The sequence below is a fragment of the Mustela nigripes genome, chromosome 2 (genome assembly GCF_022355385.1).
Source record: "Mustela nigripes isolate SB6536 chromosome 2, MUSNIG.SB6536, whole genome shotgun sequence".
Lineage (NCBI taxonomy): Eukaryota > Metazoa > Chordata > Mammalia > Carnivora > Mustelidae > Mustela > Mustela nigripes.
Window position 1 is genome coordinate 171608925 of NC_081558.1, and position 23409 is coordinate 171632333.

The 23409-nt window shown below is 38.1% G+C and overlaps 1 protein-coding gene and 1 long non-coding RNA gene across 3 annotated transcripts in view; both read right to left on the minus strand.

Moving 5' to 3' along the window:
- Positions 1-23409, minus strand: part of CMSS1 (cms1 ribosomal small subunit homolog) — a 382805-nt gene that overhangs the window by 219148 nt on the left and 140248 nt on the right. The window lies entirely within an intron of this gene.
- LOC132012274 (uncharacterized) overlaps positions 1-23409 on the minus strand; it is a 120219-nt gene that overhangs the window by 58784 nt on the left and 38026 nt on the right. The window lies entirely within an intron of this gene.

Here is a 23409-nt window from a genome sequence, read left to right on the forward strand (position 1 = left end):
TTCATTTCTCATAAGAAGCTTCCATCTCAATGTATGTAAAATGTTTTGCGCTCTCTATGAAAGGAAAGATGTAAACACAAGACGTTATTACTAACATTATCCTTTAGATAACCTCATGAGGTAAATATTGATGTCAGAGAAAATATTATTTCACAGGCAGACAAGTGAGCTGATATGCTCAAAGTCAGAAGTAATTGTAAAAGTCAAGAATATACTTTTTTTTTAATATAATTTTTTATTTTTTCTAAACATATATTTTTATCCCCAGGGGTACAGGTCTGTGAATCACCAGGTTTACACACTTCACAGCACTCACCAAAGCACATACCCTCCCCAATGTCCATAATACCACCCCCTTCTCCCAAACCCCCTCCCCCCAGCAACCCTCAGTTTGTTTTGTGAGATTAAGAGTCACTTATGGTTTGTCTCCCTCCCAATCCCATCTTCTTTCATTTATTCTTATCGTACCCACTTAAGCCCCCATGTTGCATCACCACTTCCTCATATCAGGGAGATCATATGATAGTTGTCTTTCTCTGCTTGACTTATTTCGCTAAGCATGATACGCTCTAGTTCCATCCATGTTGTCGCAAATGGCAAGATTTCATTTCTTTTGATGGCTGCATAGTATTCCATTGTGTATATATACCACATCTTCTTGATCCATTCATCTGTTGATGGACATCTAGGTTCTTTCCATAGTTTGGCTATTGTGGACATTGCTGCTATAAACATTCGAGTACACGTGCCCCATTGGATCACTACGTTTGTATCTTTAGGGTAAATACCCAATAGTGCAATTGCTGGGTCATAGGGCAGTTCTATTTTCAACATTTTGAGGAACCTCCATGCTGTTTTCCAGAGAGGTTGCACCAGCTTGCATTCCCACCAACAGTGTAGGAGGGTTCCCCTTTCTCTGCATCCTCGCCAGCATCTGTCATTTCCTGACTTGTTGATTTTAGCCATTCTGACTGGTGTGAGGTGATATCGCATTGTGGTTTTGATTTGTATTTCCCTGATGCCGAGTGATATGGAGCACTTTTTCATGTGTCTGTTGGCCATCTGGATGTCTTCTTTGCAGAAATGTCTGTTCATGTCCTCTGCCCATTTCTTGATTGGATTATTTCTTCTTTGGGTGTTGAGTTTGCTAAGTTCTTTATATATTCTGGACACTAGTCCTTTATCTGATATGTCGTTTGCAAATATCTTCTCCCATTCTGTCAGTTGTCTTTTGATTTTGTTAACTGTTTCCTTTGCTGTGCAAAAGCTTTTGATCTTGATGAAATCCCAATAGTTCATTTTTGCCCTTGCTTCCCTTGCCTTTTGCGTTGTTCCTAGGAAGATGTTGCTGCGGCTGAGGTCGAAGAGGTTGCTGCCTGTGTTCTCCTCCAGGATTTTGATGGATTCCTTTCGCACATTGAGGTCCTTCATCCATTTTGAGTCTATTTCTGTGTGTGGTGTAAGGAAATGGTCCAATTTCATTTTTCTGCATGTGGCTGTCCAATTTTCCCAGCACCATTTATTGAAGAGGCTGTCTTTTTTCCATTGGACATTCTTTCCTGCTTTGTCGAAGATTAGTTGACCATAGAGTTGAGAGTCTATTTCTGGGCTCTCTATTCTGTTCCATTGATCTATGGGTCCCCAATATGGCAAAGGGAACGAGCATCAAAATTCAGGAGGTTCAGAGAACGCCCCTCAAAATCAATAAGAATAGGCCCACACCCCGTCACCTAATAGTAAAATTTACAAGTCTCAGTGACAAAGAGAAAATCCTGAAAGCAGCCCGGGAAAAGAAGTCTGTAACATACAATGGTAAAAATATTAGATTGGCAGCTGACTTATCCACAGAGACCTGGCAGGCCAGAAAGAGCTGGCATGATATTTTCAGAGCACTAAATGAGAAAAACATGCAGCCCAGAATACTATATCCAGCTAGGCTATCAATGAAAATAGAAGGAGAGATTAAAAGCTTTCAGGACAAACAACAACTGAAAGAATTTGCAAACACCAAACCAGCTCTACAGGAAATCTTGAAAGGGGTCCTCTAAGCAAAGAGAGAGCCTACAAGTGGTAGATCAGAAAGGAACAGAGACCATATACAGTAACAGTCACCTTACAGGCAAAACAATGGCACTAAATTCATATCTCCCAATAGTTACCCTGAATGTTAATGGGCTAAATGCCCCTGTGAAAAGACACAGGGTATCAGAATGGATAAAAAAACAAAACCCATCTATATGTTGCCTCCAAGAAACTCATTTTAAGCCCGAAGACACCTCCAGATTTAAAGTGAGGGGGTGGAAAAGAATTTACCATGCTAATGGACATCAGAAGAAAGCAGGAGTGGCAATCCTTATATCAGATCAATTAGATTTTAAGCCAAAGACTATAATAAGAGATGAGGAAGGACACTATATCATACTCAAAGGGTCTGTCCAACAAGAAGATTAAACAATTTTAAATATCTATGCCCCCAACGTGGGAGCAGCCAACTATATAAACCAATTAATAACAAAATCAAAGAAACACATCAACAATAATACAATTATAGTAGGGGACTTTAACACTCCCCTCACTGAAATGGACAGATCATCCAAGCAAAAGATCAGCAAGGAAATAAAGGCCTTAAACGACACACTGGACCAGATGGACATCACAGATATATTCAGAACATTTCATCCCAAAGCAACAGAATACACATTCTTCTCTAGTGCACATGGAACATTCTCCAGAATAGATCACATCCTCGGTCCTAAATCAGGACTCAATCGATATCAAAAGATTGGGATCATTCCCTGCATATTTTCAGACCACAATGCTCTAAAGCTAGAACTCAACCACAAAAGGAAGTTTGAAAGGAACCAAAATACATGGAGACTAAACAGCATCCTTCTAAAGAATGAATGGGTCAACCGGGAAATTAAAGAAGAATTGAAAAAAATCATGGAAACAAATGATAATGAAAATACAACAGTTCAAAATCTGTGGGACACAACAAAGGCAGTCCTGAGAGGAAAATATATAGCGGTACAAGCCTTTCTCAAGAAACAAGAAAGGTCTCAGGTACACAATCTAACCCTACACCTAAAGGAGCTGGAGAAAGAACAAGAAAGAAACCCTAAGTCTAGCAGGAGAAGAGAAATCATAAAGATCAGAGCAGAAATCAATGAAATAGAAACCAAAAAAACAATAGAACAAATCAACGAAAGTAGGAGCTGGTTCTTTGAAAGAATTAATAAAATTGATAACCCCCTGGCCCGACTTATCAAAAAGAAAAGAGAAAGGACCCAAATAAATAAAATCATGAATGAAAGAGGAGAGATCACAACTAACACCAAAGAAATACAAACTATTATAAGAACATACTATGAGCAACTCTACGGCAATAAATTTGACAATCTGGAAGAAATGGATGCATTCCTAGAAACATATAAACTACCACAACTGAACCAGGAAGAAATAGAAAGCCTGAACAGACCCATAACCAGTAAGGAGATTGAAACAGTCATTAAAAATCTCCAAACAAACAAAAGTCCAGGGCCAGACGGCTTTAATGAAGAACTAATTCCTATTCTCCTAAAACTGTTCCAAAAAATAGAAATGGAAGGAAAACTTCCAAACTCATTTTATGAGGCCAGCATCACCTTGATCCCAAAACCAGACAAGGATCCCACCAAAAAAGAGAGCTATAGACCGATATCCTTGATGAACACAGATGCGAAAATACTCAACAAAATACTAGCCAATAGGATTCAACAGTACATTAAAAGGATTATTCACCACGACCAAGTGGGATTTATTCCAGGGCTGCAAGGTTGGTTCAACATCCGCAAATCAGTCAATGTGATACAACACATCAATAAAGGAAAGAACAAGAACCATATGATACTCTCAATAGATGCTGAAAAAGCATTTGACAAAGTACAACATCCCTTCCTGATCAAAACTCTTCAAAGTGTAGGGATAGAGGGCACATACCTCAATATCATCAAAGCCATCTATGAAAAACCCACCGCAAATATCATTCTCAATGGAGAAAAACTGAAAGCTTTTCCGCTAAGGTCAGGACCACGGCAGGGATGTCCATTATCACCACTGCTATTCAACATAGTATTAGAGGTCCTAGCCTCAGCAATCAGACAACAAAAGGAAATTAAAGGCATCCAAATCGGCAAAGAAGAAGTCAAATTATCACTCTTCGCAGATGATATGATACTATATGTGGAAAACCCAAAAGACTGCACTCCAAAACTGCTAGAACTTATACAGGAATTCAGTAAAGTGTCAGGATATAAAATCAATGCACAGAAATCAGTTGCATTTCTCTACACCAACAGCAAGACAGAAGAAAGGGAAATTAAGGAGTCAATCCCATTTACAATTGCACCCAAAACCATAAGATACCTAGGAATAAACCTAACCAAAGAGACACAGAATCTATACTCAGAAAACTATAAAGTACTCATGAAAGAAATTGAGGAAGACACAAAGAAATGGAAAAATGTTCCATGCTCCTGGATTGGAAGAATAAATATTGTGAAAATGTCTATGCTACCTAAAGCAATCTACACATTTAATGCAATTCCTATCAAAGTACCATCCATCTTTTTCAAAGAAATGGAACAAATAATTCTAAAATTTATATGGAACCAGAAAAGACCTCGAATAGCTAAAGGGATATTGAAAAAGAAAGCCAACGTTAGTGGCATCACAATCCCGGACTTCAAGCTCTATTACAAAGCTGTCATCATCAAGACAGCATGGTACTGGCACAAAAGAATATACTTTTAAGAGTACTGTGCTTGTATTCATTGCCAGATCTAAGTCAAGCTTTTCAGTGTCTTTCTGAAGGTGTGAAGAGAGTCTAAGAACTTTATCCTTTCTTTTTTGGTCTGTTCTTGCCCCAACATTCTTTCTCCCACCAATTTTCCTTCTCAAAAGGGAACCAAAAAAAGAACATGATAGTTACCTGCAGCCATCTAATCACCCACCCATGCAGTATCTGGGGTAGTACTAAAGTTCAGTCTGGCATAGTCCATGTAACTTCTATTCAGGGGTCTCAGTCAAGGGAGCCCAGAGCTTGCCTGCTTGAGTTAATTCAGTTCAAGTAAATTGCCGTATTGTCCAAGTAGAGCATGCTCCACTGAATTCATTTTCTTTAGTTATATCTAGTACAAGTGATCCACAGAACTTAACGGAGAACCCACTCTCCAAAAGTTTTTCAAATATTAAACAGTACATTTCTAAGGGCGATTCTAAGTCTCCAGATTATTTTGATAGACCCAACAGCAATCATTTATAGAGAAACAGAAATCTGCTAGACTGAATTATGCCTACTTTCATGCCCTAAAATTTTATATAAGAACAACAGCAAAATCACAATTATCTGGAAAGACTTGGGCCTTAGGCTGAACTTCTTCTTAACAAAAAAACCCAGTAACTTGTTTCCTATATTAATGGAGAGGTGCAGAAGTTTGTGAAAGTGGGATACCTGGTCTCTGGTATTATGGAAGGGTATACCACATCATTTATAATAACTGATAAAGGACTGACTGCATATTCAAACTGGGGATTCAGAGATGGATAGAAATATAAACTATCAGAATTTGCTGAGATACTAGCTTTAATTGCTAATAGGCATAGATGCAGTGCAAACAGTGGGAAGGGAACCTAAAAATTCATTAGGCCTTTTTTTTGTGTTAACCTCAGTCCAGGTAGGCAGCAAAGAGTAGGATGAAGATTTATAATCTAGAAATGACAGGCTGAGTTTTATTAAGATAAAAACCATACTTGTACTTCCCACTGGTTGATACATAATAACTACTGGTAGTTAACAACTGGCTCTCTGGGGAAAAAAAAATCCTGATCAACATCTGCTTTTCATGGTGTAAATATTCCCATGATGGCTAATTTCAAGCTACCAAAATGATATCACTGAACAAGGAGCTGGGAAGAGAAGAGACATAAATAACCTCAAGAGCACAATGTAGTAAAACAATTAGGAAGTGATGAGTTTTGAGCATTTATCTTTGAATAACTCATTTATTTAATTGTAATTACAATAATTTATTTTTTAATAATGACTGCTTTTAACAAACAGTTCATAAAGTTCTTGAAAATTTACCAGTCATGAACCAGCAAGGCCGAGCTCAAACATACCACTGGACTCACACCCTAGTTGTGGCAGGGGGAAAGGGCAGTAATCCATACCCATGTTTATTTAAAAAACTGCATCTCATTTTACTCCAAGTTGTCCTTTTCCTGTCCTGTCCTAGACTTAAAATAAAAAACAACTATTCCAGGTTCACTGTGCCCCTCTCTTTGCCCTCTTCTCTGCCTCCAATGACCCTCAGCGACTGATCAACCCCTATACCAGGAAGAATGACTATGCAGCCTGGTGAAGTCTGATGAACTGGACTTGCTGATCACTATTAACTTTATAAACAGTCAATAAATGCCACTACCATTATTACTGTTACTCAGTGCTCTTCCCTCCATACCTACAGTTTGATTCAAGATGTCAACACATTAAAATGGCATTTTGATGCTTCGAAGTAGTATCTGTATCAGCAAATTTTCTAGTTAGGTGGATGGGATGTGCAGAAAGGAAGGGTTGGTGGTAGAGGAGCCTACTTTACCCTAGAAGATCTTCCCAGAGTCTACCATTTCAACTCCTAGTTCTTCCTTTCAAGCTTCCAAGCACCGAGTCTATGCAGCCTGCTTAGGTGTCTTCCCAATCTCTTCCCGAGTGAAGAAACAATTTCTCTAAGGACTTGTTTAACTATAAATTGTGATTTTTAAAAATTTATCTGTTTTAAGAGATATTGTGAGAGATATCCCTGTAAATACCAATTTCTCTGTTAAAATACAAATAAATCCAGACAAGTATCTGGGACAAATTCAGAGCTACAACTTTATTATTTATTTCAACTCTAAAGGTCTGGAAAATCAATCATGACCTTGAGAGAACATGTGCTATTTCCACAAAACACATAATGGTGGAAGGAGCACATGCCATAGCACCGAAGTGAGCAATACAGATAAATGTGACAAACTGTATGGATAAAAACTTATTCCAACCTCTCATTACTGATAAAAATTATGAAACTCCCAAATATACGAAGAACACAAGAAATAAGGTCATGAACCACTTAGCCTCAAAAGAAAAAATACCTGACTAATATATTTGTTGTTCTACAATTTAGTATGTTCCTATCCTTCATCTTACAATGGGGACTCCTTTGACATGTCTGATTAGTAGGATTTATATTTCCTCAGAAAACATATTCTCCTGGACTAGAGTAATCCTCCAAGGTAATTTCTAGAAAATACATTCATTTACAAATTTATTTTGTAAATACAAATCCAGATTTTTTGGTAAAAATATTAGATACTCCAATAAATACAGTAAAGAGGGTCATGTTTCTTTTCTGTTTGAAGAATAATGTTCATACACGAAGACCTAAGCCAGGGAAGTTACTGTGTACTATGGAAATGGAATCCAAGTGATGTAATGTTAGCTTAGGGAAGCGTCTTCCAATCATTGCTAGAAATGCAGTGGATGACTGGTGTATGATGATATGATCCCCATGGGAAGCCTGGCAGTACCTGGGCCACTGTTCTTAGGGACTCTGCTTCAGTTGCTCTCTAAAAGCATCCTCTATTTACCCTAAAATCCTAAACAAACAACACCATTTTCTCTGTGAGTCATATCAGGAAACACAGGTTGGGGAACACTAGCTTGGGGAACACTTCTTTTTGGTTACACACACACACACACACACACACACACACACACACACGACCACTACAAGAACTTGATTCAGTCAGCTGCATCTACATGATACGGTACAAAGAGCAGACGTGGGAATTTAGGTGGTGCTCAGGTCTCCTCACTAAGCTAGTCCAGAATCTTCAGCAGATCACTTATACCAGTCAGACCCTCGACTGCCTCACCTGTAACAGAAGAGGATTGGCCTTGATCTTGGACGTGCTGATCCAACTAAAGATCCCTATGTCTGCGAGTACCATATACCTCATACAGAGCTAGGTAATGTAAGGGAAACTTAGAGACAGACACAGACATTGCCCCTATCCTCATGGAATTTGTATTCCAGCTAGAGATAGGATTTTTAATGAAGATAAACAGTAATGAGTAAATATAAAATCTAACTGAATTGTGATGAGTTAGAGGACTGAGAATTATCATTGTGTATAACTCATTGATGGCACCTCCTACTGACATGTAAATCTGCAATGTAAATTTGCATCACAGAACTAGTCTATAACTTCTGCTTTTATTTAATCATGCAACAGAATAATCACCATGTTCAAATATTCAAACATGGGTTTGAAGATTATAAAACCATGTGTAATGAAGAGATCAGCTTCACTTCGGTCTTACCTAGCAGCTGTGCCCTGGCCTATTTAACACTTTCGTTATGAAACATTTCAATTACATCCTTAAAACACTGATGCATATTCAGAGAACAAAGACCAAGGAAAGGAGGAGTGGTGAGCATATTATTTGGAAAAAAAAATTTTCAATTATTCTACTCACTCAATATTCTTTGCTACCTTTCCAATGCTTTTTTAAATTTGCTCCTACCTCACTCACTTCCTTCTGTACCCACCGGGACCCTAAACCCTTTTTTCCTCTGCTAGATCCTTACGCACCAACCCACTCCTACTTTCCCTTCCTTTCTTATTTAGCAACATAGGGTCATCACTTCATGGATCATTAATTCAATCTCTCTCAGTTATCTTTATCCCTTCTGTTCCCAGAAAGTACTTGCCTGTACACACTTAAAACAGAATCAATCAACCTAGAGAAAAAATCACACATGCTTGAAAGCTGGAAGCAACTGCACATTCACAGTTTGCCAACATTAACTGACCTGGCCTGGCAACACTGCTGGGCAATTCTGTTTCCCTAGAGGTAAGCGCATTTCAAACCTTGCCTGATTCACAGTGTTAGCCTAATCTTCCTGTCCTCTTTAGGCAGGCTAAACTCTCTTTGACAGTGGCAGGAGACAGGGAGATCAACTGAAGCTGCAGGCAGCCACAACTGCTAGTAAAACCCAGGCCAACTGCTGAAAGCCATCAGGAGTGTGATCTCTTCTACTAAACAGCAATGCCTTTGGGTAAGGCATGAACTGTGGATTGGTGAATATTTGCTTTTCAATTGATCATGACCACAACAGTCAGTATATGGTTGTGACCATCAACACCAGGCAGGAGCCATTTCTAAAGATGTCTTTAATTTCACAGGCTCAGTAAATGTCCGTTATCTATAACCTAAATCTTGCCCCACAATGTTCTTAGGGCCTAAATCAAATACTTAGCGTTCCAACATATGGCAAGTTATTTAAATTCTCTGTGTCTGGGGACAATATTTACCTCATGTGGGTATGAAATCTGTTAGTATAACAAGGCCAGGTCCACTGTGATCTATAAGTGTTTACTACTACTGTTACAGTTGTTGTCCTATGCATGGAAGTCACCCAAATATTCTCGCAGTTTTAAAAATGTTAAAACTGTATTATCTCTTCCTCTTGTTTCTCCAAATATATGTTGGGGAGATGGTCTTGCTACTGAATGAGCCATGGCTGTCTAGCCCTAATTAAGGATTGAATACACTGTTTCTCTATCAACAAAAATAATATGCAAAATATCCAGACCTCATATAGAACCTGCTATGTTTTCCATAGTTATTGTGTAACCAAGAGAACAATAAATACCTTTCCTACTTTCTTGTAATGTCTGACCTCATCTCGCCTCCCCTACCACCTGTCAGTCCTAATTTCTGCTCTAGCACCTCTGCATCTTTATCCCCACTCATCATCTCCCAAAGAGTGTATCATCCAGACTGAACCTCTCTCACTTCCCTCAACTCCCTACATACTCTCTTACCTTAAGCCTTTCCAAAAGCTTGTCCTTCTACCTAGAATACCTTCCTTCTCTCATTTATCCTGCTCCCTTGGGGGACTCATAGTACTCTTCTAGACTTTGATTATATGATGTGTCCTCCAGAAAACTTCCCTTGATACCCTCAAACCCCAGTCACCAAGACTGACTTGGTGCCCCTCTATAGCCCCTCAATGTTATTAATTACACCAGAAGATCCCCAAATGCGGAAGTAACAGCCATTTTTGTCCTCAATGCTTCCCTAGTTTCTAGCTGTATCTGACATAAAGTTTGTACCTTACAAACAGACAAATGAATTAGAATACCAAGAAAATAATTCGACAGATCTTATTTTGGCACCTAAATAGGGGACACGACAAGATTACTGTCAAGATGTTTTCAACATCTTCAAATATCATGGAAGGAGAATATTTATTCTATGTAGCTTTAAAAAGAGGCACCTGGACCAATGGTATAGGCTCTAGGGAACTGAATTTCAAAACAATGCGATGGAGAACTTTTTAAAATGCAGAGCGTGAGACGCTTTGGTTGGTGTTCAGCTGCATATAATTGGTGGGGTTCACACAGGGCCTGGCAAAAATGAATTGAGCGATGCCTAGTCTCCTTGCAAAGTTAAGATTCTGTGACTAATAAAATTCTACTTCTGAGCTCCTGTGTATGCATATGTAGGGTAAGAGTTACCCCAGATATAAGAAAGAGAAGATGAAAGGTCATATATTAATGCTACCGTGGGCCTACCACACCATGCAGTACTGGGGCAAAAGAATAGTCAGAGGTTTTAAATAAAACAAAGTAATCCAACCCCAAACCCAGCATTCCAACACAAGGGACAAGACCAGCAAGAGGCAAATCCAGGTCCCCTGGGGCATTCTCCACACTACCTCCTTCATCCTGAAGGAGGCAATTTAACTTTACAACTTTCAAGCAACTTCCCACTAAAGTGGTTTCAACTTTAAATTTATTGCATTTTCCAAGGTTACCTCATTCGGGCCGTGCATAATCCACAGGGACTCAAAGGGCCACACTGTAAACTGTTACAATAAATATTAACGAATATCGTGCCTGATAAAACCTGCAATCTGCACACACGCACACATGCACCCACACAAAACGGGACTTTTCACCTTATATGGTTACTTAAAAAATCAACTCTTTTTACATTCCACTTTGTTGGTCTGCCAAACACGCAGAGTACATCTACTTTAAAAACACCAATTAAAAATATTAACAACACAAAAATATATAAACGGTGGTTCAGAGCCAAAGGCACATAAATTGACATGGATTCAGACAGTAAGCAAACATAAAATGAGAAACAGAAACTACTACATCATCCAAAAGGAAGCATGAACAATAGCCTTAAATGTGAAAGTGATCCTCCCCTCCCCCATTCCAGTTTCCCAACTTCTCCACCCCACAGGGTAAGCTAATGGTTATGTGGCAGGCAAAATGACTAAAAGAGAGGAATAGAGGAAGAGGCCCATGAATAATTTGGGGAAGACCTGCAGTAGTTAGGGAGGAGTGGGAGGCAATCTCATTTCACACTGTAACGTGGGACAGCCACAGGGCTTCTGTATTACTCACCAGAAATGCTGCATCTACAAGTGTCCAAATATTTCAAATACCTGGGCTGTATAACTGAGGAGCAGCTGTGGAAAGAGGGCTGGGCTGGGAGCTACAGCCTTTGGACTGACATTAGTATTATTATTGTCCAGGTCCTGTCCCTTAACTTTTCTAGGCCTTAGTTTCCTCATCAGTAAAATGGGGATCCTAAAAACCTACCTCATGGCATTCATGAGAGGAATAACTAACTAAAACCAGGTGTGCAAAGGTGACTAATCTAGCTAGAAAAACACGGAAAATCTCAATGATTTTGTTTGGAGAGAAAAGAACTGCTTGCCTCTGGTACCCAGCAGGCTCAGTTACCCCAATTTTCTGATGATGAACGTAACCCAAGTCATGGTGGAGCCGATCACTATAATAATGAGCAGCATGACACTGTGCACACTGTGGACAATTACTGTATGAGAGACAGAGGGAGGCAGGAAAAAGTGAAATATGAAAAGAACTAGGTATAAAAAAAAAGAAAGAAAGAACTAGGTATAATCCCAACATTCAGACACAGACATGCATGCTCAATGCCATTCCTCTGCACCTCCTAAGGGTAGTCTGAATCTTTTTTTTTTTAATTTATTTTCTTATTTTTATTTTTATTTATTTTAAAGATTTTTATTTATTTATTTGATAGACAGAGATCACAAGTAGGCAGAAGGCAGGCAGAGAGAGAGGGAGGAAGCAGGCTCCCCGCTGAGCAGAGAGCCCTATGTGGGGCTCGATCCCAGGATCCTGAGATCATGACCTGAGCCGAAGGCAGAGGCTTAAACCACTGAGCCACCCAGGCGCCCCGGGTAGTCTGAATCTTATTCCTACTACAGTAAATGAGCTTGGGGTCTCAGCCAGGGAACCATGCTCAGAATCTTATTGTTGGGTAATTCTAAAAAAATAATTATATTGCTACAATCCTTCCTTTCATTGTTCTCTACTAATTATCCCATATCCTCCAGAAGCTGATTTGGTAATTCACTGGAGACTCACTCTTGCTCTATCTTTGGAGGCTATTAAAAATAAAGTGTCTTTATTACTACTAAATTTTTTTCCAAGTTCTCTAAACCTTCTTTATGGGCTGTAGGTTTCTGGTCTGTGGATTACTAAATCAACTTATGAGTCTGCACAAGAAAATTTATACCTAGAAAACCAAGATTCAGTAAGTCCAGAGAATTGATGTAACCCAAAGAATGAATGAGAACCAGACAAAATTAAGTAAACTAATTATTCTTCGTTTTTTTTTAATATTTACAAAACCTAGAATATTTAAAGTTTGGGGAAAACTCTCCTTGGTACATAAAGCATGGCATAGTTCTTCTAGGTTCACAAATATCTCCTTTCTCTATAAGTTCTGTGAAAGGTAGGATCATGTCCTATGTAAGCACTTTCCTGCTATGCCTCAGTAACACATTACTTCTTTGGTCTGTATAACAAGCTCCCGTTCTTAACTTCATGGTTCTGCCAAGTGGGGGCAAATAAAACAGACACTGGGTAACCGATTACTTTTACTTTTCCTTTCTCTTACTATTCCTTAAATTCAAATTAAACCTTCTTCATTCTATTAAAAAAAAAAAAAAAAAAGAGCCAAACTCATAGAGTATAAGGGTAAACCAGATCAAGAGGGCAGATGGCTCTGTTTTGTAGAAGGACAGTGATAGGCAGACTGACTATAGCAGCTTAACTTTCAGTGTGAGGGTGTTACGACTTTGCAAAGGTTCACAGGAGGCCAGGGGAATGGGGGGAATTCCAATGATATAACCATATTGAAGAAGTGATTAAAAGCACTACTTTGTTAAAGGCTTCTGATATCACTACACATAATAAGGATCTTGTATATGTATGTAAATACTTAATACATAAACTTTGTGTTAACATTTAAACAAATGCCATAACCATTTATGAAAAACTAGAACATTCTGGCTCCAAGTCTTAATTGGGTTGGCCTAGATACTTTTTGTTAGTGCTTAGAGTGTGTGGAAATCTGAATTTTTAAGAATAGGCTGCTATGCATACACTACATGTGGTTCATTCACTACTTTTACTGCTTTCCATACTTTTTTCACTGGCTTACCCTTTTGCTTGTACCGATATCACACTGCCAAATCAGAATGTTCTGATGAATGTTTTCAAATCACTCTGTTGCTTTATGTAGCATCTTTTGTTGTACAGCATGTGAAAAATAAACTTATAAATATAAACATAAGTACTTTTATTCTTACAGTGGGGAGTATACTAAGAAGGGAGGGGGAGTAGAAAACGGTATGGAGATTTCTGGCCTGGATAGCTGGGAAAAGATAGCTATTATTAAATCCAGCTAGAAGACTGGGAAGAAACATGAAAACTAAGAAGAGATTCCTAGGTTTGGAAATTAGGAAACCACTGGTGAGGGCCGAATCTGGACTACAGGTAGGGTATGGGAAGTGAAGAGGCTAACAGCATGAGTTCAGGCAATGTGAAGTAGAGAGAGAAATGGGCAGTTAGAGGGGAGAGTCATGAAAGCAAAGATTTTATTAGGAAAATGGGATCTTTGGACATGTTACGAAGTTATAGAAAAAGAATCAGTAGTGAGAAAGAAACTGCAGGTACACACAGGGAAGGAGGTATCTGACAGGGAAAGATTCCAGATAAGATGCCTATGATCCAAAGCTCAGATTGGGGGACAGGCTTGGAAACCAAGAGGAACATCCTTTTAAGACAGGAAGAGAGGAAAATGTATGAAGAATGGGAGAGGTTGGGAGGGGGTAGAGGGAAGAGAGGAGCAATGGATGATAATTTGTGAAGGGCAAGAGTGGCTGGGGGAATGGGAACAGTAGAAAATCTTTGGAATCTTGGTTTAGGAAGCAGAGTGAACAAAGAATGCATGAAACTATTATTGAGCATAAGGGCCCATTTGAAATTGGAAGCTAAGAGATAGGTTCTTTTGATTGGTCAAATCAGTTGGTCATTGAACATTTACTGAGCAACTCCAAAGTCCCAGGCACTGTGCTTCCCTAGTCAAGGACTCCAGGCTCTAGTCAGGAAGTCAGGCAAGTAAACAAACATAAGGCAATGTAGCAAGCCCTATGTTAGAGGTCTACGTGGGATACAAGTAGAAGAAAGAAGATGCATTTAGTCCAGGGGAGTGGCGGGGAGCAGTTTCCTAGTAAGGGAGTTGCTTAAGGTGTTAACAGTCCTATCTGTAAACTGAGAATGGAGAATGGGCCATTGGGAACTCTGTGTCATTGGCCTCCAGAATATACTAATGAGGAAGGCATATAACCATGCCTCATATGAAATCAAGTGATTCCACACATTGGCACTGAGAGATCTTGACCACTGATGCTTGAGGATGTAATTTTTATGATCACCAGTGAGTTAGGCAAGCCAAAACTAACAGAGCTCCAGAAGAATACGACAGAAACAAAACTTTCACAAGCAACACAGTTTCTGACTGTGGCTGTATATCTTGTTAGAGTCCTCAAGCATCTCTGGAACTATTCTGGTGAACTAGTTTCTTGACTCAAATTGGGCCACTAAATTCTGGTTTAATAATTATTTTTATTCTATTATGCCCCAGCACCAATCACAAAACAAATATTTTTCTTAAATGCCTTTGCTAAAAAAGTCCATTATCTGGGCTTTGTTTTTCATCTTAAAAATGCTGTAGGTCGGGGCACCTGGGTGGCTCAGTGGGTTAAAGCCTCTGCCTTCCGCTCAGGTCATGATCCCAGGGTCCTGGGATGGAGCCCCGCACCGGGCTCTCTGCTCAGCGGGGAGCCTGCTTCCTCCTCTCTCTCTCTGTCTGCCTCTCTGCCTGCTTGGGGTCTGTCTGTCAAATAAATAAATAAAAAATCTTAAAAAAAAAAATGCTGTAGGTATCTTATCTTTCCACAAAAAACAAGTACTCCAAAGGCCTCACTGTTTATACTCCTTGTCATTTACAACTCTGAAATCAAAGTCTGCCCTCAGCTTTGCTAATGGGTTCTGTTCTGTCCTCTGTGTGAACATAACCACTTCATTACTATAAAGAGTTTCTGAGTTCTAACTTAAGATTTCTTAATACAAGAAAACAGCTCACCATCACTATAATGGTACAGTCATGGAATTGATAGGGACCTTGAAATTACTTGTGTAATAGCTTAGGTGATGAAGGACAAATTACCCAGCACTTGATCTAACTTCTTGTTTCAAGTGAGAGAAGACACCCTTTCATTTACTATTAACAGAATCTTTGTAAGAATCAAATAAAATAGTGGAATGGCAGGACTTTTCTATGCAAAGTGGTTTTGCTTTTGTTGTCCTGAACTAACTACAGCTAATATTTACTGAGGGGTTATTATGTGCCAGGCACTGTTAAACACTTTCTAAGGATTAATTCACTTTGTCATTATTTCCTTTATTTACAATAATCCTAATACATTGCTGCCATTATTATTCTTACTTTACAGTGAGTAATTAAAGATTAATGAAGCTCACAGCCAAGTAGAGTGTGAGTTCCTATACTGATTTTGCCATTAACTGATGTGTGACTACCCATCTATAAGTTACCTAATCTCACATAATCATACATCTGTGTGTAAACTGGGAATTATCATATATCTACCTCACAGAGTAGATGGGAGGATTATGTGGGATACTGGCTTAAAGCACATCGGCCATGAAATCTCTTTTTCCTTCTTGGGGGTACTGTAAAGTACTAGAAAGAACCTGGGCTGTGGAATCAGATGACATAAGCAAAAGCCAGCTCTGCTACTTGTTAGCTATGTGACATAGGGCTGTATGTCATCTCTCAATTTCTTCCCCTAAAACACACACACACACACACACACACACACGTATCTATACCTCCCAGAGATACTGAAGGAGTAAGTGAGCTGATTCCTCATAAAAGAGCTTACTTAGCCTAAGGCTGCTATAAGCCAAGATGCCATCTCCTATTCCTCCTTGAGGGGCACATAATCATTTTCTTAAGAGTACAACAAAAATATGGAATGTGACTTCTAGGAAGACTGCAGGGGAGGTTTAAGAGGCCTGCTATGTGGGAAAGGAGGCCCTGGTTAACCAGAGAGCAGCTCAGTGTGGGAGGTGTGCCTTGCTGCCTTCCAATTCCAGCACAGGCAGATTATTTTGGCATCAAGGAGAAGACAAGTTCCCATAAAAGGGTATAACTGAACAAGGTAGCCAATTGCTCATGTGGATGCTGGAGGCAGTTCTTAACCAACATCAACTGAATTCCTAGGAAGGCTACCACTATAGTTTCATATCAATGAAAAGCCCCTGCCTATAGAAATGATGAGTAAGAAATGTTTCAAAGATATTTATTGCATCTTCCTATGAACAGGACAATGGGGAGGACCCTTATAAAGATACTAATAAAGTCCTCTTAGGAGAGAAGAGATAAGTTGGATTTATTCTTTTGAACATAGAGATTTAGGACCCCAGCCAAAGGTAAAATGGTCTACTGTGTCATGAAACAGAGACAGATCAACTGTTATCTTTCTGGTATACAATTTTTATACAGCTTCAATACAGACAAAAGAGGTAAAACCATCAATATCTTAAATGACTCTCTCAAAACCTCCACACCAGCAACACTACTTCACACCTTAGAACCTCACTGATAACCTGATTTTTCAGTGCATGATAGATCTAGAAGCAAAAAACCAGAAATAGGATAGGACCATAGAAGCAGGTAAGAGGAGCAAATAAATATTTGGTTATAATTTGACACAGAGGAGGTAGAAAAGAAAATACAAAAAATATTATTTAATACCACTAATGTGTTCATATAACAACACTGAACTTTAAAGCAGGAAGTATGGATTACCTTTAAAAATATCCATTAAAATGTTACTAAAAGAAAAAGTTGTGACATAGTAAAACAGCAGTTGTTGGAAAATTTATCTTCATACACTACCTGGCTCAATAACAAAAACCAAATCAATAAAATGTTACTCTGTATTCTTTCTAAAGGTACCTACAATTCTATTGCCCATTTTGTGGATACACTTATACAGTGTCCTCTTTGTTACTATGCAGCAGAAAAACAATTCAAAATGTTAAAATTAACATTCTCAACCACTTCAACTTCTCAAATTAAAAACATGAGAAAGTTTCTTATGTTTCCTCTTAGGAATATTAATGAGAAGTTTAGCAAAAGACCTAAGCGTTTCTTTCTTCTTCACTCAGAATTGGTAAATAGAAAAAAAAAAAAAAAAAAAAAAGATAGACATAATAAGGAAATCTGGAGTTGGAAGACTAAATTTGTACTTCCTCTGTAGTTCTATGTGTATGTATGTGTTTAAAAGCTGTGTATCTATTTCTTTAAGAACTGTTATCATAGTCTTTTCTAGCACTGGAAACTTAATAAACTGAGAATATAAATGGTCCATTCAAAGTGGCTTCTGTTTCTGAATGACCAAGCCAACCAGGATCCACACAGATCCCCAATCTTCCTACCCTCCTCCCATTGTCCCCCAAGACTCTGATTTCTTTAAACAGGTTCTAAGAGTTGAAAATTTCTGGATTTGGGGGTAAAATAAGCCATAAAATTCTTTTGGTTCCTGGACTGAACAAAATGACTGCTGAAAAATAGTTAAGGAAAATATTCAAATTCCTCAGTGTAATACCATAATTTGTTCATTATAAAAATAATTTAGACATCCAGGTAAAGCTAAAAATAATTCCACTGAAACTGTCCTAGTTTGATTTAGGACACAAATTTTGTAATCAGGGACAACATCAGATCTCAAATAGGAATTGCTCCTTATTCTCCTTATTAAATTAATGAAGAAATCACATCTACAGGAGATTGTGGTCTATGTAATATCACAGCTCTCACAGCCTCTGGTGGTTTCTGTGCCCCATCTATCTCTTCTATTCAATTTCTATTAAACAGCTTCAGAGTTGATCCAGGTCTTATGCACCATTATACATATCCCTTTGGAATAATGACTCTGTAAACAAATTTCACAGAAAGGGGTGGGGAAATACTCTTTCTGATCAACTTATTCATAGGCTCCCTCATAAATGTTTCATAACAACATCTAAGGCAGGGGTCAGCAAAATATGGCTATTTTGGTTAATAAAGTTTTATTGGAACACAGTCACGGCCACTCATTTGTGCATTGCTCTATGGCTGCTTTCTGGCAAGACAGACTGAGTAGTTGTGAAAGAAACTGAATGGCCAACAAAGCCTAAAAAATGTCCTGTCTGGCCCTTTCCAGAAAAAGCGTGCTGGCTTCTGACCTAAAGGCACCTCTCGGTCCAATCAGTCACTGAATGTCATTATATCCAACATTATATCCATTATATCCATTGCATGTCTAATAGCCAACAGCTTTGTAAATATATGAACTCTGCTAGGTTAAGTCCATGTGAATTTTGCCGTGGAGACTAGGATAAAACAAAATCTGGCCGTTTGATGATGAGACAAATTCAACGATTGTTTAATTGATTGATTCATTCAAAAGAATTACATGCTATGTACAAAGTACAAGAAAGTTAATGGTGAACAAAGCACGTACTTCACTTGTGGTATTAACAGTCCAGAGGAAGAGGCTGAAGTTCTTTAGATAATACAGATGTGTGTAAAATCGCTGCTGTAAGTGGTGTAAGAAAGACGTCATCGTGCCACTAGAGTGTATAACGGGATTGTAGCTTAGTTAAAAAGGTCAGGAAGGACTTCTCAAAGAAGTGTCTCTAGAGCTGAGGGTGAGAGCTGAGCAGGAGCAGTTACCCAAAGAAAGGGCAGAGGAAAGAGGTGCAGGCAAAGAGCACAACACAGGCAAAGGTCCAGGGGCAGGAGGCATAGTGGCAGGTATAAGCTACTAAAAGCAGGCCAGCATATTTAAAGCAGAAAGAGTGAAGAAGGGAGTGAGTTGATGTGAAATTGTTAGCCAGACCAAGCCCTTTCAAGGGCCTTAAAAGTTCTATTAACAAATTTTTTTTATTCTAAGGGCAAAGTTAAACTTAGTAATCCTTGGGTGACATCCTTCCACCTCGGGGCACTACTCTCTTCATGATCAGTTTTTTTTCTTTCCTTTTAAAATTCTGACCCAAACAAGGCTTTATTCTGAATATTCACCTAAAAGTTCATCATTCTATTCAATGAGAAAAAAATAAAATAAAAAAAAAAAAAGGAAAACAAGATAATAAAGAATTTACTTGTACATCTTAAACTAATATAAGTGAATTATATCTCAAAAAAACCCTGGGAAAAATAATAAATAAATTAAAAGCAAAAAACAGAAAGGATTTTCCAGTAGCTTTTATTAAACACATATAAAGAGAATTATATGGGCTGCTTCCATCCCTCTTTCTGTCTGGAGTGGTGATATCAGGGATTGTGTTGGATAGGGATATTTACACAGCCATAGGCTGTTTCTGGTTGAGAACAGTAACATTTTCAGCTTTAATTATACTATTTGATGAATAGCATTTTGTAGCCGAAAGGCAAGGGAACGCACCTGGGGAGACTAGTGAAAACAGGAGGTAATAAAGAGAAGTGACAAAGTCCCAAGAACAAGACATGTAACCAAAGGTTCAGCCACTTAACTGTGTGACCTTGGGCAAGTTACTTAACTTTTTTGAGTTCTAGTTTTCCCATTTGTAAAAATAAGGACAATCAGATGTCTATCATAGAGTTGTCATGAGAATTCAGTAAGATGATGTTAAAGCTTCTAAAATCTACCAGAAACTCTAATACTGTTTTCTTCCCTTTCTAATAATATAGTCTATTTCTGATGTACATTATGAAACAGGGAAACCAAGGTAATCAGCAATAGAAGATATAGATAAGGAAGTATAGGTAGAAAAAGTCTTATCTGCAATATAGTAGGTCTTCCCTTATTGGCTTATAGTGCTTTGTAAACCTCAAGGACTTTTATTCTCTAACCTAATTACTCAATGACTAATACCTTAAAATGATCTTAATCCCAATCTTCTAAAGCAGGTCACAAAAATACGTAAGCCAAAGGTAGAGTCATACCTTTGATTATGGAATAAAAAGTAATTCCAGATAATATTTAATGAAATATTCAAGATCACTTATAAATAAAAACAACAACAAAAACAACAACAGAAGTCAGCATGACATCTCCCTCTCTTCCCAAGATTTGGGTGTATAGTGCACACCCAGATGCTACCGTATGTCATTGGTAATCACTATGACTGGTTTGGAGGGTGAGATTAGATTAGATTAGATTACCAAAGGAAGCAATTATTTCTACAGATGAAATCAGTCTCACTCTGATCCTCAGAACTCAGAAGAATTAAAAAATAAAAATTATACCTTAGCTATAGAATGGCTTAAAGAGCCACTATCAATGTACTGAGTAACACTAATCAACTTTTAAGTGTGTTATTATACCTTTTTGATTAGGAAATACTAACTTAAGCACCATGTACTCCTTTGTACCTTTTAGTAAAACATACAGCTATCTTAGTGCTCCCAGAAAGAGCCCAAGGTTGCTAGTGTTTATTTTTCTTTCTTTCAACTGCTAAAAGGCATTGATGTAAGGTAATATTATAGGTAAAAATATAGTCATAGATTACTGCCTTCCCCAAATGAAGAACCAAACCGTGCTATACAACTAAGCATTTAGGAAAAAAAAAAAATGAAGGATAAATCTAAAGGTTATTTAAATAATTAAGCAAGAAGCCAGTAAGCAATATGGAAGGTCTTATTTAAAGTTATCTTATTAAAAACAAACAGAATAGTACTAATATATCAAAACAGAGTTTGGAGAAACAGGTTAAGGTTTCTTTGTAGGCCTAGCCTCAGCAATTGTAGAACCAGAAGCTTACAATAGTAAAATTTTGTTCAGTTGTACCCTGATGATAAATCTCTCTGGTCATTTACTCAGTTGGGTGGAGGGGTGCAGGGGGTGTTTCCTTGCTTCATATTTAGAAAATGTTCCTCCCAAGTCTTTGAAATTTACCTACCACAATTTATTATCAGGTATCATTCCCCTAATAACAGCAACCTGGGAAATAAAATGGCAAAGGAATTCGGGCCACATCTTAAAAGAACTGGCCAAGTTAAGACCATACAGCTACAAAAAAATGAGCACTCATAGAGCAGATGTGTGCTAGTCAGGGAGGCTGTACAGAGAAGGTGCTTCATCCCAGTGCCTGCTGGGAAGAGCCAGGCAAAACCATCTCCAACCTCTTCCAACTCTGAAGATGTTTTATGATTCTTAGATGGTTTTCTAGACCAATTTGGATCTTCTCTGGACATCCTAATCCATGTAACAATTTAACTTTTCATACATTGCTTGGTAACCATGTTTTACACACAAAGTCTGTCTCTTGATAACAAAAGAATATTAACATGATGACATAGTCACTCTAGAGACCAGAAACAGAATGCTATTGCCTTAAAAGGAAAAAAAATATTCTTATCTTACCACTACCAATGTCTACACAGCTTTGCTTTTACTTTTGTCTGAAATATATTCCCCCAGTCTGATTCTCATCTTTTGAATTAAAGTCTACACAATGAAGTAATCTGTAAATATAATAACAGTCTCTTCCATGAAAAGAAAAACATTTGTGAAAATAAATGTCCTTTCACTGTTAAATTACTTGGATACATATTCCAATTTCAATTTCATTTTCAAATTCTCAACTTTCGGGGCTTAAATAGATGGTACAGTGGTATACTCAAGTAGTCTCATGATTTCTTCCTTTTTCTTTTTAAAAGATTTATTTATTTCTTTTAGAGAGAGAGGCAGGGGAGGGGCAGAAGAAGAGGGTGAGAGAGAGAATCTGGAGCAGATTCCTGGCTGAGCAGGGAGCCCAACATGGGGCTTGATCTCATGACATTAAGATCATGACCTGAGCTGAAATCAAGAGTTGGATGCTTAATCGACTAGCCACCCCTCTTGGGATTTCTGTATTTAATTTTTACTTCCTTTTTTTCTGTGTTATTGAGAAATAATTGACATACATGACTATATAATTTTAAGACATACAGCATGATGGTTTGATTTACAGATACTGCGAAAATTTTTACCTTTTATTTATTTTTTTTTATATTTTTATTTATTTATTTGACAGAGAGAGATCACAAGTAGGCAGAGAGGCAGGCAGAGAGAGAGAGAGAGGAGGAAACAGGCTCCCTGCTGAGCAGAGAGCCCGATGCGGGACTCGATCCCAGGACCCTGAGATCATGACCTGAGCCGAAGGCAGCGGCTTAACCCACTGAGCCACCCAGGCGCCCCAAATTTTTACCTTTTAAAAAGTGTTCCAAACAGTTTTCATATTTTTAATTTGGTAAAGAGGAAAGAATTCAGAGAGAAGATAGAATAGCAATTATGAACTGTGATTAAATCCTGCAGAGGCCAAAATCATGACTTTAAAATAACAAATAGATATTTTTCTGAGCCAAGGCCAGTTCTCAGGGGTTTAGACCAGTTAGAGTCGAGGTAGGAGGTCAAGGTTCTTTGTTAGCTCTGAATCCCTTCTAGATCTACAGGGCTCTAAGGTGAAAGTGGAGGGAGAAGGGAAGGAAGGTGATGATTAAAATATTCAGTAATAGGAGAATGATTACATGAATAATAGCACCGTCATACAATGAAGTACTATGCAGCTTTTAGAAATTGTCACATGGAAGAATAGTGACAATGGATAATGTTCCCAAAACAACATGCACATTATAAAAGACACAAAAGAAAAATGCCTATAGGAAGTTATAGAAAAAAGATGAAAAGTAGGAGTCTTAGCATGGTTGGATTAAGGATAAATTTTTTTATTCTTTATGTTTGCTTCCCTATTTTCAGTGCTTCACACATATGTATTACTTAAAAATTTTTTTTTATTTGAAGGTAAATGTTGACAGAAAAGGAAGAAGAAAACAACAATAATAAAGCACTCATAGCAGAAGGCAGGCAAGTG